This window comes from Triticum aestivum, chromosome 3B (genome assembly GCF_018294505.1).
Source record: "Triticum aestivum cultivar Chinese Spring chromosome 3B, IWGSC CS RefSeq v2.1, whole genome shotgun sequence".
NCBI classification, from domain to species: domain Eukaryota; kingdom Viridiplantae; phylum Streptophyta; class Magnoliopsida; order Poales; family Poaceae; genus Triticum; species Triticum aestivum.
This window is the reverse complement of record NC_057801.1, coordinates 787,857,144-787,872,192: the sequence shown is the minus strand read 5'-3', so window position 1 is coordinate 787,872,192 and position 15,049 is coordinate 787,857,144.

Below are 15,049 nucleotides of genomic sequence, written 5' to 3'. Positions count from 1 at the left end.
CCCACACCCCTGGTCAAGGCGCACCAAGATCCCCCCTTAGAAGGAATAAGATCATATCCCGAGGGGATAAGATCAAGATCCCTAAAAAGGGGGGATAACAATCGGTGGGGAAGGAAATGATGTGATTTCTTTCCTCCCATCTTTGCCAATGCCCCAATGGACTTGGAGGGCAAGAAACCAGCCCCCTCCACCCATATATATAGTGGGGAGGCGCATGGGAGCTTCACCCTTGCCCCTGGCGCAGCCCTCCCCCTCTCCCAAGTGCTCCTCCTCTCTCGCGGTGCTTGGCGAAGCCCTGCAGGATTGCCACGCTCCTCCACCACCACCACGCCGTCGTGCTGCTGCTGGACGGAGTCTTCCTCAACCTCTCCCTCTATCCTTGCTGGATCAAGGCATGGGAGACGTCACCGGGTTGTACATGTGTTGAACGCGGAGGTGCCGTCCGTTCGGCACTAGGATCTCCGGTGATTTGGATCACGACGAGTACGACTCTTTCAACCCCATTCTCTTGAACGCTTCCGTTTAGTGATCTACAAGGGTATGTAGATGCACTCTCCTTCCCCTCGTTGATGGTTTCTCCATAGATAGATCTTGGTGATTCGTAGGAAAATTTTGAATTTCTGCTACGTTCCCCAACAGTGGCATCATGAGCTAGGTCTATTACGTAGATTCTTTGCACGAGTAGAACACAAAGTAGTTGTGGGCGTTGATTTTGTTCAATATGCTTACCGTTACTAGTCCAATCTTGTTTTGACGGTATTGTGGGATGAAGCGGCCCGGACCGACCTTACACATACTCTTACGTGAGACAGGTTCCACCGACTGACATGCACGTGGTGCATAAGGTGGCTAGCGGGTGCCAGTCTCTCCCACTTTAGTCGGAACGGATTCGATGAAAAGGGTCCTTATGAAGGGTAAATAGCAATTGGCATATCACGTTGTGGATTTGCGTAGGTAAGAAACGTTCTTGCTAGAAACCCATAGCAGCCACGTAAAACATGCAAACAACAATTAGAGGACGTCTAACTTGTTTTTGCAGGGTATGCTATGTGATGTGATATGGCCAAGAAGAATGTGATGAATGATATGTGATGTATGAGATTGATCATGTTCCTGTAATAGGAATCATGACTTGCATGTCGATGAGTATGACAACCGGCAGGAGCCATAGGAGTTGTCTTTATTTATTGTATGACCTGCGTGTCATTGAACAACAGCATGTAATTACTTTACTTTATTGCTAACTGGTAGCCATAGTAGTAGAAGTAATAAGTTGGCGAGACAACTTCATGGATACACGATGATGGAGATCATGATGATGGAGATCATGGTGTCATGCCGGTGACGACGATGATCATGGAGCCCCGAAGATGGAGATCAAAAGGAGCAAAATGATATTGGCCATATCATGTCACTTTTTGATTGCATGTGATGTTTATCATGTTTATACATCTTATTTGCTTAGAACGACGGTAGTAAATAAGATGATCCCTCATTAAAATTTCAAGAAAGTGTTCCCCCTAACTGTGCACCGTTGCGAAAGTTCGTCGTTTCAAAGCACCACGTGATGATCGGGTGTGATAGATTCTTACGTCCACATACAACGGGTGTAAGCCAGATTTACACACGCGAAACCTTTAGGTTGACTTGACGAGCCTAACATGTACAGACATGGCCTCTGAACATAAGAGACCGAAAGGTCGAGCATGAGTCATATAGTAGATACGATCAACATGAAGATGTTCACCGCTGATGACTAGTCCGTCTCACGTGATGATCAGACACGACCTAGTTGACTCAGATCATGTAATCACTTAGATGACTAGAGGGATGTCTATTTGAGTGGGAGTTCATAAGATGAACTTAATTATCCTGAACATAGTCAAAAGATCTTTGCAAATTATGTCGTAAGCTCGCGCTTTAGTTCCACTGTTTAGATATGTTCCTAGAGAAAATATAGTTGAAAGTTGACAGTAGCGATTATGCGGACAATAAAAAGCTTATGTCCTTAATGCACCGCTCAGTGTGCTAAACCTCAAACGTCGTCTGTGGATGTTGCGAACATCGGACATACACGTTTTGATAACTACGTGATAGTTCAGTTAAACGGTTTAGAGTTGAGGCACCAAAGACGTTTTTCAAAACGTCGCGGAACATATGAGATGTTTCGAGGGCTGAAATTGGGATTTCAGGCTCGTGCCCACGTCAAGAGGTATAAGACCTCCAACGATTTTCTTAGCCTACAAACTAAGGGAGAAAAGCTCAATCGTTGAGCTTGTGCTCAGATTGTCTGAGTGCGACAATCACTTAAATCGAGTGGGAGTTGATCTTCCAGAGATAGTGATGTTTCTCCAAAGTCATTGCCACCAAGCTGCTAGAGCTTCGTGATGAACTATAACATATCAAGGATAGATATGATGATCCTTGAGGTATTCGCGATGTTTGACACCGCGAAAGTAGAAATCAAGAAGGAGCATCAATTTTTGATGGTTGGTGAAACCACTAGTTTCAAGAAGGGCAAGGGAAAGAAGGGATACTTCATGAAACGGCAAATCAGCTGCTGCTCTAGTGAAGAAACCCAAGGTTGAACCCAAACCCGAAACTAAGTGCTTCTATGATAAGGGGAACAGTCACTAGAGCGGAATTACCCTAGATACTTGGTAGATGAGAAGGATGGCAAGGTCGATAGAAGTATATTGGATATACATTATGTTAATGTGTACTTTACTAGTACTCCTAGTAGCACCAGGATATTAAGATACCGGTTCGGTTGCTAAGTGTTAGTAACTCGAAATAAAAGAGCTATGGAATAAACGGAGACTAGCTAAAGGTGAGCTGACGATATGTGTTGGAAGTGTTTCCAAGTTTGATGATCAAACATCGCACGCTCCCTCTACCATCAAGATTAGTATTAAACCTGAATAATTGTCATTTGGTGTTTGCGTTGAGCATAGACATGATTGGATTGTGTCTATCGCAATACGGTTATTCATTTAAGGAGAATAATGGTTACTCTATTTATTTGAATAATACCTTTAATGGTCTTGCACCTAAAATGAATGGTTTATTGAATCTCGATTGTAGTGATACACATTTTCATGCCAAAAGATATAAGATAGTAATGATAGTACCACTTACTTGTGGCATTGCCATGTAAGTCATATTGGTATAAAACGCATGAAGAAGCTCCATGTTGATGGATCTTTGGACTCACTCGTTTTTGAAAAGTTTGAGACATGCGAACCATGTCTATTGCTGTATACGCATGAAGAAACTCCATGCAGATGGATCGTTTGGACTCACTTGATTTGAATCACTTGAGATATGCAAATCTTACCACATGGGCAAGATGACTGAAAAGCCTCGTTTTCAGTAAGATGGAACAAGATAGCAACTTGTTGGAAGTAACAGATTTTGATGTGAGCAGTCCAATGAGTGCTGAGGCATGCAGTGAATATCGTTATGTTCTTACTTCACAGATGATTCGAGTAGATGTTGAGTATATTTACTTGATGAAACACAAGTCTGAATTATTGAATGGTTCAAGTAATTTCAGAGTGAAGTTGAAGATCATTGTGACAAGAGGATAAAATGTCTATGATATGATCATAGAGATGAGTATCTGAGTTACAAGCTTTGGCACGCAATTAAGACATTGTGGAAATTGTTTCACAATTTATACCGCCTGGAACACCATAGTGTGATGGTGTGTCCGAACATCATAGTTGCACCCTATTGGATATTGTGCGTACCATGATGTCTCTTATCGAATTACCAATATCGTTCATGGTTTAGGCATTACATACAACCGCACTCACTTTAATAGGGTACCACGTAATTCCGTTGAGACGACACCGTTTGGAGAAACCTAAGTTGTCGTTTCTTGAAAGTTTGGGGCTGCGATGCTTATGTGAAAAAGTTTCATCGTGATAAGCTCGAACCCAAAAACGGATAAATGCATCTTCATAGGATACCCAAAATGGTTGGGTATACCTCCTAATTCAAATTCGGAAGCAAAAGTGATTGTTTCTAGAAACGGGTCCTTTCTCGAGGAAAAGTTTCTCTCGAAAGAATTGAGTGGGAGGATGGTGGAGACTTGATGAGGTTATTGAACCATCACTTCAACCAGTGTGTAGCAGGGCACAGGAAGTTGTTCCTGTGGCACCTACACCAATTGAAGTGGAAGCTTATGATAGTGATCATGAAGCTTCGGATCAAGTCACTACCGAACCTTGTAGGACGACAAGGACACGTACTGCTTCAGAGTGGTACGGTGATCCTGTCTTGAAGGTCATGTTGCTAGACAACAATGAACCTACGAGCTATGTTGAAGCGATGGTGGGCCCAAATTCCGACAAATGGTTAGAAGCCATGAAATCCGAGATAGGATTGGATCCATATATCAGAACAAAGCATGGACTTTGGTGGACTTGCCCAATGATCGGCAAGCCATTGAGATAAATGGATCTTTAAGAAGAAGACGGACATGGACGGTAATGTCACCGTCTATGAAGCTCGACTTGTGGCGAAGAGTTTTTCACAAGTTCAAGGAGTTGACTACGATGAGATTTTCTCATCCGTAGCGATGCTTAAGTCCATTGGATTCATGTTAGCATTAGCTGCATTTATGAAATCTGGCAGGTGGATGTCAAAACGAGTTTCCTTACCACTCTTCGTATGGAAAGGTTGTATGTGATACAATCAGAAAGTTTTTGTCGATCCTAAGGATGCTAAAAGGTATGCTGGCTCCATCAATCCTTCTAAGGACTGGAGTAAGCATCTCGGAGTTGGAATGTGCGCTTTGATGAGATGATCAAAGATTTTGGGTTTATACAAAGTTCATGAGAAACTTGTATTTCCAAAGAAGTGAGTGGGAGCACTATCGAATTTCTGATGAGTATATGTTGTTGACATATTGTTGATCAGAAATGATGTAGAATTTCTGGAAAGCATATAGGGTTATTTGAAAGGTGTTTTTCAATAGAAAACCTGGATTAAGCTACTTGAACATTGAGCATCAAGATCTATGAGGATAGATCAAAAACACTTAATGGTACTTTCAAATGAGCACATACCTTGACATGATCTTGTAGGTGTTCAAGATGGATCAGTCAAAGAAGGAGTTCTTGCCTAAGTTTTAAGGTATGAAGTTAAGAGTTAAACCTCGACCACGGCAGAAGAGAGAGAAAGGAAGAAGGTCGTCCCCTATGCTTCAGACGTAGGCTCTATAGTATGCTATGATGTGTACCGCACCGGAAGTGTGCCTTGCCATGAGTCAGTCAAGGGGTACAAGAATGATCCAGGAATGGATCATTGGACAGCGGTCAAAATTGTCCTTGGAGTAAATGAGGACATGTTTCTCGATTATGGAGGTGATAAAGAGTTCGGCGTAAAGGTTTACGTCGATGCAAGCTTTAACACCTATCCGAATAACTCTGAGTAGCAAACCGGATACGTATAGTGGAGCAACCATTTGGAATAGCTCCAAGTGCAGCGTGGAAGCAGCATTTACAATATGACCTAGAGATTTGTGAAGTACATACGGATCTGAATGTTGCAGACCCGTTGACTAAAACCTCTCTTACAAGAAAAACATGATCAAACCCCAGAACTCACTGAGTCTTAATCACATGATGATGTGAACTAGTTTAGTGACACTAGTAAACTCTTTGGATGTTGGTCACATGGTGATGTGACCTGTGAGTGTTAATCACATGGCGATGTGAACTAGATTATTGACTCTAGTGCAAGTGGGAGACTGTTGGAAATATGCCCTAGAGGCAATAATAAATTAGTTATTATTATATTTCCTTGTTCATAATAATTGTTTATTATCCATGCTATAATTGTATTGATAGGAAACTCAGATACATGTGTGGGTACATAGACAACACCATGTCCCTAGTAAGCCTCTAGTTGACTAGCTCGTTGATCAATAGATGGTTACAGTTTCCTGACCATGGACATTGGATGTCGTTGATAACGGGATCACATCATTAGCAGAATGATGTGATGGACAAGACCCAATCCTAAGCCTAGCACAAAGATCGTGTAGTTCGTATGCTAAAGCTTTTCTCATGTCAAGTATCTTTTCCTTAGACCATGAGATTGTGCAACTCCCGGATACCGTAAGAATGCTTTGGGTGTACCAAACGTCACAACGTAACTGGGTGGCTATAAAGGTGCACTACAGGTATCTCCGAAAGTGTCTGTTGGGTTGGCACGAATTGAGACTGGGATTTGTCACTCCGTGTAAACGGAGAGGTATCTCTGGGCCCACTCGGTAGGACATCATCATAATGTGCACAATGTGACCAAGGGGTTGATCACGGGATGATGTGTTACGGAACGAGTAAAGAGACTTTCCGGTAACGAGATTGAACAAGGTATCGGTATACCGATGATCGAATCTCGGGCAAGTACAATATCGTTAGACAAAGGGAATTGAATACGGGATTGATTGAATCCTCGATATCGTGGTTCATCCGATGAGATCATCGTGGAACATGTGGGAGCCAACATGGGTATCCAGATCCCGCTGTTGGTTATTGGCCGGAGAGTTGTCTCGGTCATGTCTGCATGGTTCCCGAACCCGTAGGGTCTACACACTTAAGGTTCGATGACGCTAGGGTTATAAAGGAAGTTTGTATGTGGTTATAGAATGTTGGTCGGAGTCCCGGATGAGATCCCGGACGTCACGAGGAGTTCCGAAATGGTCCGGACGTAAAGATTTATATATGGGAAGTCCTATTTTGGCCACCGGAAAATGTTCGGGATTTTTCGGTACTATACCGGGAAGGTTCTAGAAGGTTCCGGAGTGGGGCCCACCTGCATGGGAGGACCCACATGAACGTGGGTAGTGGGGGCAAGGCCCTACACCCCTGGTCAAGGTGCACCAAGATCCCCCCTTAGAAGGAATAAGATCATATCCCGAAAGGATAAGATCAAGATCCCTAAAAAGGGGGGATAACAATCGGTGGGGAAGGAAATGATGTGATTTCTTTCCTCCCACCTTTGCCAATGCCCCAATGGACTTGGAGGGCAAGAAACTAGACCCCTCCACCCCTATATATAGTGGGGAGGCGCATGGGAGCTTCACCCTTGCCCCTGGCGCAGCCCTCCCCCTCTCCCAAGTGCTCCTCCTCTCTCGCGGTGCTTGGCGAAGCCCTGCAGGATTGCCACGCTCCTCCACCACCACCACGCCGTCGTGCTGCTGCTGGACGGAGTCTTCCTCAACCTCTCCCTCTATCCTTGCTGGATCAAGGCATGGGAGACGTCACCGGGCTGTACGTGTGTTGAACGCGGAGGTGTCGTCCGTTCGGCACTAGGATCTCCGGTGATTTGGATCACGACGAGTACGACTCCTTCAACCCCGTTCTCTTGAACTCTTCCGCTTAGTGAGCTACAAGGGTATGTAGATGCACTCTCCTTCCCCTCGTTGTTGGTTTCTCCATAGATAGATCTTGGTGATTCGTAGGAAAATTTTGAATTTCTGCTACGTTCCCCAACACTCCCGTCCTCGGGCGACATAATATGCCCCAGATTTAGGTCCGGGGCTCCTGCAGGGGCGATATCCCGAGCATTGTCCGACAGCAGGTCTAAGCCGTGCTCATCGTGACTGTCCGGTGCTCCTGGCATAGGTCTGAATCTGTTGAAGATCAAGTCTCCGCGGATATTGGCCGTGTAGTTTAGGTTTCCGAACCTGACCTGATGGCCAGGGGCGTAGCTGTCGATCTCCTCCAGATGGCCAAGCGAATTGGCCTGCAGTGCGAAGCTGCCGAACACGAAGATCTATTCGGGGAGAAAAGTCTCACCCTAGACCACATTGTTGTTGATGATTGAAGGAGCCATCGAGCCTTGCAGCATGACACAGAGGAACTCTCAACAAAAGCACCAATGTCGGTGTCAAAACCGGCGGAGCTCGGGTAGGGGGTCCCGATCTATGCGTCTAAGGCTAATGGTAACAGGAGGCAAGGGACACAATGTTTACCCAGGTTCGGGCCCTCTCGATGGAGTTAAAACCCTACTTCCTGCTTGATTGATATTGATGATATGAGTGTTACAAGAGTTGATCTACCACGAGATCGTTGAGGCTAACCCCTAGAAGCTAGCCTATGATAAATATGATTCTATCTCTAAGGACTAAACTCTCCGATTTATATAGGCATCGGAGAGAGCTAGGGTTTACATGGAGTCGGTTACAAAGAAGGAAATATAATATCCGAATCACCAAGCTTGTCTTCCACGCAAAGGAGAGTCCCATTCGGACATGGGACGAAGTCTTGAGTCTTGTATCTTCATGGTCCAACAGTCCGGCCAAAGTATATAGTTCGGTTGTCCGGATACCCCCTAATCTAGGACTCCCTCAGTGGGCGCGCCCTCCACCCTCGTGGGGCACACGGGACTCCCCTCCGATAACTCTTTGTTCCATTATTTTTTATATCTTCCACAAAAAATCTCCGCTGATTTTCAGCGCATTCCAAGAACTTTTATATCTGCACAAAAGCAACACCACGGTAGTTCTGCTGAAAACAGCGTCAGTCCGGGTTAGTTCTAACCAAATCATACCAAAATCATGTAAAAGTATTATAAGCATGGCATGAATACATCAAAAATTATAGATACGTTGGAGACGTATCAGGAGACAACACACAAGTCACCGAATACCTGCACAGATAGAACTTGTATGATGCAACAGTAAAGTAAATATTTTTGGTATTTTTGGTTTATAGATTGAAAAGTAAAAGATTAGAAAATAGTAAAGCGGAAACTAAAATTATAGATCAGAAACTTATATGATGGGAAATAGAACTTGTATGATGGAAAATAGACTCGGTGGTCATAGGTTTCACTAGAGGCTTCTCTCATGATAGAAAATAATACGTGGGTGAACAAATTACTGTTGAGCAATTGATAGAAAAGCGCAAAGTTATGACGATATCTAAAGCAATGATCATGAATATAGGCATCATGTTCGTGTCAAGTAGATCGAAATGATTCTACATCTACTACTATTACTCCACACATCGACCACTATCCAGGATGCACCTAGAGTATTGAGTTCATAAAGGGCGGAGTAATGCATTAAGTAAGATGACATGATGTAGATGAATTAATTCAAGCAAGATGATGAAAACCCCATCTTTTTATCCTCGATTGCAGCAATACAATACATGCCTTGCCGCCCCTGCTGTCACTGGGAAAGGACACCGCAAGATTGAACCCAAAGCTAAGAACTTCTCAAATTGCAAGAAAAACCAATCAAGTAGGCCAAACTTAACCGATACTTTGAAGAGACTTGCAAAGATATCAAATCAAGCATATAAGAATTCGGAAAAGAATCAAATAATATTCATAGATAATCTGATCATAAATCCACAATTCATCAACAAACACACCGAAAAAGAGTATTACATCGAATAGATCGCGTCCCCAAGCTTAATTGCTGCTCGTCCTTGACTAGGTAAATGATAAAAACAGAATTTTTGATGTGGAATGCTTCTTAACATATTTATCAATGTAATCATCTCTATTGTGGCAAGAATATTCAGATCCATAAGATTCAAAACAAAAGTTTAATATTGACATAAAAATAATAATACTTCAAGCATACTAACAAAGTAATCGTGTCTTCTCAAAATAACATGGCCAAAGAAAGTTCATCCCTACAAAATTATATAGTCTGGCTATGCTCTATCTTCATCAAACAAAATATTTAAATCATGCACAACCACGGTTTCAGCCAAGCAATTGTTTCATACTTTAGTTTTCTCAAACTTTTTCAACTTTCACTCAATACATGAGCATGAGCCATGGACATAGCACTATAGATGGAATAGAATGTGGTGGTTGTGGAGAAGACAAACAGGAGGAAGATAGTCTCACATCAACTAGGCGTATCAACGGGCTATGGAGATGCCCATCAATATATATATCAATGTGAGTGAGTAGGGATTGCCATGCAACGAATGCACTAGAGCTATAAGTGTATGAACACTACTAGGGAAAATCCTTGTAGTAGCACGGGTTTTGAGGCTATCAGCAGCGCGGGCAGCCACGCTACTACTACGGCGCTACAGCTAACTGTTAGTAGTAGCACGGTCTGTACCTGCGCTACTACTATTGACTATAGCAGCATCGCTTTTCTGGAACGCGCTACTATTAATTAGTTGTAGCGATTTCCTAGCCCCGCGCTACTGCTATATCTTTCATCATTTCCTCCTGGCTTCCTACCCCATTTCAGCTTCAATAAATTGCAATTTCCAGATCCTAGGTACTACTAGATATCAATTTCATAAAGCATTATATGTACTAGGTAATATTCCCTCGGTTCCAAATTACTGGTCGTGGTTTTAGTTCAAATTTGAACTAAGACCACGATGAGTAATTTGGAACGGAGTGAGTACTAGATAACAATTTCATATATACTCAACATGCATCCTCAAGCAGTACTAGGTGATATCGACGATGATCATCATATGTAGTTCTAGATGATATCGACGACGATCATCATATATAGTTCTACATGATATCGACGATGATCATCATATGTAGGTTTAGATGATATAGCCACACACACATATGTGGTTCTAGATGATATCGATGTCGAACATCATCCTCAAGCCTGGGCGGTGGGTGTTCCTGATAGTAATTAGGTTGGCCTGTCCAACACGAAGATTCTTGCCAACAAGGAATCTCTTCCACCCAACCGAGTTTAAGTGTGTGCGACTGTATGTGTCCATGCGGTAAGTACAGGTGGTGACGGAGCCCCTTGTGGTAAGGCGTAGTTCAGCTGAGCCTTCTTCATCAGGCTCGATACCACAACTCACAGATAGGTTCTTTGGCAATTTCTAAATAAGAAAAACATATCAGTTAATAAATAGCCTCACACATACTCTTGCAAATATATTTCTATTAAGTATAGATTTCTACACTATCAAAAACATAGTGTCGTGGATTTGTCACGGCAGATGTCCTAGTGAAAGGACTTAGTCGTGGAGCCATCGCCACGGGTTTACTTGAAGGGGTTAAAGCGGACACAAAGACACGAGGGTTTTATACTAGTTCGGCCCCTTCGATGAAGGTAAAAGCCTACGTCTAGTTGTGATGGAATTGATATGATCTCGATGGCTAGGGAGCAAACAAGCTTCGCCTAGGCTCGAGTTGTGGTTGTCCCTGAACCGCCGCCGGGTCGTCCCCTTATATACACGGGTGACGCCCGTCGGTCCATAGAGTCCCAACCGGTTCATACTCGTATCCCGGTCGTTATCTATTTATTCCTAACTTACAATACAAGTTACACATCAGGTCAGTTTACGGCTACAGATTCTAAACCGACTATAGGCCTTGGGCCTTCATCTGCTTATACCACTAATGAAGTTAACCCGACCCAAGTAGGCCGGTTTACGCCTAGTGGTAATATCCCCAACACATAGTACTACACATTTGTACTAATTAAGCATTAATTCTACTAATAAGTATATATGGATTATCTACACTATTAATAGTTCCTTGGATTCTACACTAATAAGCATTTGAACAGACTCTACACTAAAACATATCATTGACTAGATTCCATACAACATATCATTGGACTCTACACTAAGCATATCATAGGATTCACTAAGCATATCATCAGATAATTTGCATTTGTAAGTATAACAATAAAGCATATATATATCATCAAATTACTACAATCAGTATAACATACCATTTCATGCCGATCGACCATGGTCCTTGTCAGGCGGGTCACGAATGGCACCCCGACAAAGTCATCACATAGCGGAATTATGTCCCATAGGTTGCACACCTCCTCCTCGCTCAGCCTCATTCTTTGATCTATGATGGCATAATGAAGTGGGTTCTCATCATCTTCATCGAGTGAGTCCTCATTATCTTCATCATCTTCGTCATATTCATCATCTTCGTCATCTTTCACCAGGTTGATATAAATCACAACCAGCTTGGGTCGTTCCTCTCTGAAGGAGAAGCTAATCAACTCACCACTAGTAAGACGCATGCGGTCGAGGAAATGGGCCCATCCATCTCCTCCAATCTGTGACATATTGCATCCTTTCTCGACCTCCATAGTGTACGGCCCCCGGGAGCCTCAAATGTCACAGTGTCTCCTGTCAGCTTGTTGAATTTCAACCTCACATTGCATGGGACAATCTGTGTAAAAAAAGCAAAATGGCACAATGCAGTAATGCCAAGACTAAAAATATAATAGTTTTTACATTTCATCTAATTTCTTACCGCCGCATGATGAAAACTCGGCTGGAAGTAGATGCCGAACAGCTTGCCAGTTGCAAGGCTGCCAGCGCACCTTGACTTGCACAGTCGACATGGTGGTGGTGGTGGCGCCATTTTCCTAAAGCAATATGAGCAAAGGATTAACGATCCACTCCACAGGAAAGAAAAACAGTAGAATGTGATATTTTTGGTTCTTCTTCAGTTATATTTTCATAGTGGAACCCGATCCCAAAAAGTAAACAAAAAGCTCTCAATTAACTTACTAACACCTTCTATAATAGAATCAACAGCTAGCAGGAAAATGCCAAATCAGCCAACAAGACTCACAGCCAACAAGTTCTCAATTAGCTTACTAACACCTTCTAGAATATCTCTAGATGAAGAGATTCTTCCACGAGAAGCAATTTGATGGAAAATTATAATCCTAAGATCTAGTAACATACAAGATGACAAGGTATCACCTACAAAAGCATTTCAGTGGCACCTATTGCCGAAAAAACTATTTGGCCCCTACCAAAGGTATAATGCTAAGATCTGTAATAAGTTATGTACCAAATCAAGGTACCACCTACCAAGACACATTTCATCTAACTTGGCCCCTATTGCCTAAGATAACTGATTAGAAAAAGAAGTGGCAAATTTAATTGGGATTAACTTAGCACTTGCAAACCAAATACTTGTATCAAAACCAATATCTAGCAGATCACGGTACCACCTACCAAAGCATTTCAACTAAATTGGCACCTACATTTTGCAAAAAATAACTTAATACAGAAAAACAAAAGCATCTAGTTATCCATATGAAATTCGTAAGCCCTCACTGCATCTAGGTAGGGCAGCCCTCGGGGGGTGCTGTCGAGGAGGGGGGATGGCATGGTGACCTCGGTCGGGGGTGCTGACGAGGGGAAGGCCAGTGACTTTCCTACGAGAGGGGGCGACGACAGCGGCCAGCCAGGGGATCGAGGGCGGTCGGCCAAAGACGCCCGGCCAGAGCTCACGGGCAGTGTCAGAGTGGGCGGCGAGAGGGTGGAGGAGCAGCAAGAGGGTGGAGGAGCAGTGGAGGGGCGGCGAGAGGGGGGGAGCATGACCTGCGGCGGTGGTGGCGGAGGAGACACTACAGGAATCAGCTACTTTTCCATCTGCCACGGCGGACGGCAAAGGCATGGATGGCGGACGGCAAAGATCTTTGCCATCCGCCGCGGACGGCAAAAGTGGACGGCAAAGTACGGGGCGGCTAAGAGCTATGTTGCCGTCCGCTTCGGGCGGCTGATGACAAAGGGGCATTTATTGCCGTCTACATTCTTTGCCGTCCGCTGCTGATGGCAAAGAGCCCTTTGCCGTCGGTGGCAGACAGCAAAGAGCCTGCATATTGGCTTTTTCCCCTGTTTTTTTTAAATCCAGCAATTTTCACAGCAAATATATATGACATATATAGATATATTTCACAATCTATTTAACAACACATAAGTTTCATCATACATACATATATAGCAAGTAGCACCTACACATAAGTTGCAACCATTAGGAAGTTGCACATACATATTACAATGCAAAGTTTCCTCAAGATAGCAAGTTTCATCGTAGCAAACTAGAAGAATACTAGAAGAGAATGAAATAAAAAACAAGCACTCCATCATAGCAAGCTAGCTTCGAGAAGTGAATGAAATCTGCAAAATGACATATAAGAAAGTTAGGAAAAGGTGACTAGAAGAATAAGACTAGAAGAAGAAGCACGCCATCGTTTGTGAGGTAACTTAGGTGAAATGGATTGTTTATGAGCTAACTTAGGAAAAATGCATCATTTTAGAGCTAACGTAGGTAAAATGGATCGTTTATGAGCTAACTAAGCTAGTTATGCCGTTTTTTACATAAGGTAAGTACATGTCATTATTGAGAAAACCTAGTTAACTAAGCATATTATAACTAACTAGGACATTTTGGAGGAAACAAAGCTAAGTATAGATTGTTTTAGAGCTAACTTAGGTAAAATTCAGCGCTCCATTTGTTCTGACCAGTGTGACCGGTATACATCCACGCACGATCACTCATCTTGACTTTCAGAGCTACTGGACACACAACAATTATATATATAATTCACCATGTATATATTCATCAGTTGATCTACTTTGTCAATTTTATTACGTCCATGCAACCTACACTCTAATAGGTAATGATAGGTCCTAATCCCACCCGAGTATGTGTAGATTGGGTTCATTTTCCCATGCTATGCTCCGGATCCGACGCAAAATTTCGGCAACACCTCCCCTCTGTTCTCCTGATACACGTCTCTGCAATAAACAGAGAGGATGTGTACCCGGAGAACAACAGGGGAGGCACTGACAAAATTTATGCGTCGGATCCGGAGCAAAGAATATGGGAAAACGAACCCAATCTACACATACTCGGGTTGTCCATGGATAGAGTTTTACAATTCGAAAGAATCAAGGTTATAAATATGCAAATGCATGCATATTTATAACTATGACGCTTTCGAACGGAAGACACATATTGGTTACGCATACTGATGATTCAAGACACATATATAGATAGCTATCAAGTTTCATCGGTACGAACACCGGAACAGAGCAAATAATTAATGGGGAAGGAGGACATATCATTTGTGCTCACCCACGAACGAAGGGGCAGAGCTCGTCAAACGCACGGCGAGGTCGTCGAACACCAAACCTCGCAGTGGTGAAACAACTGCACATTTAAATCAACCCGATCAACACAATTATATATGATGTTTTTCATAACAAAATCGAAAAATATATGACCTAACTAATAATTCACAAAT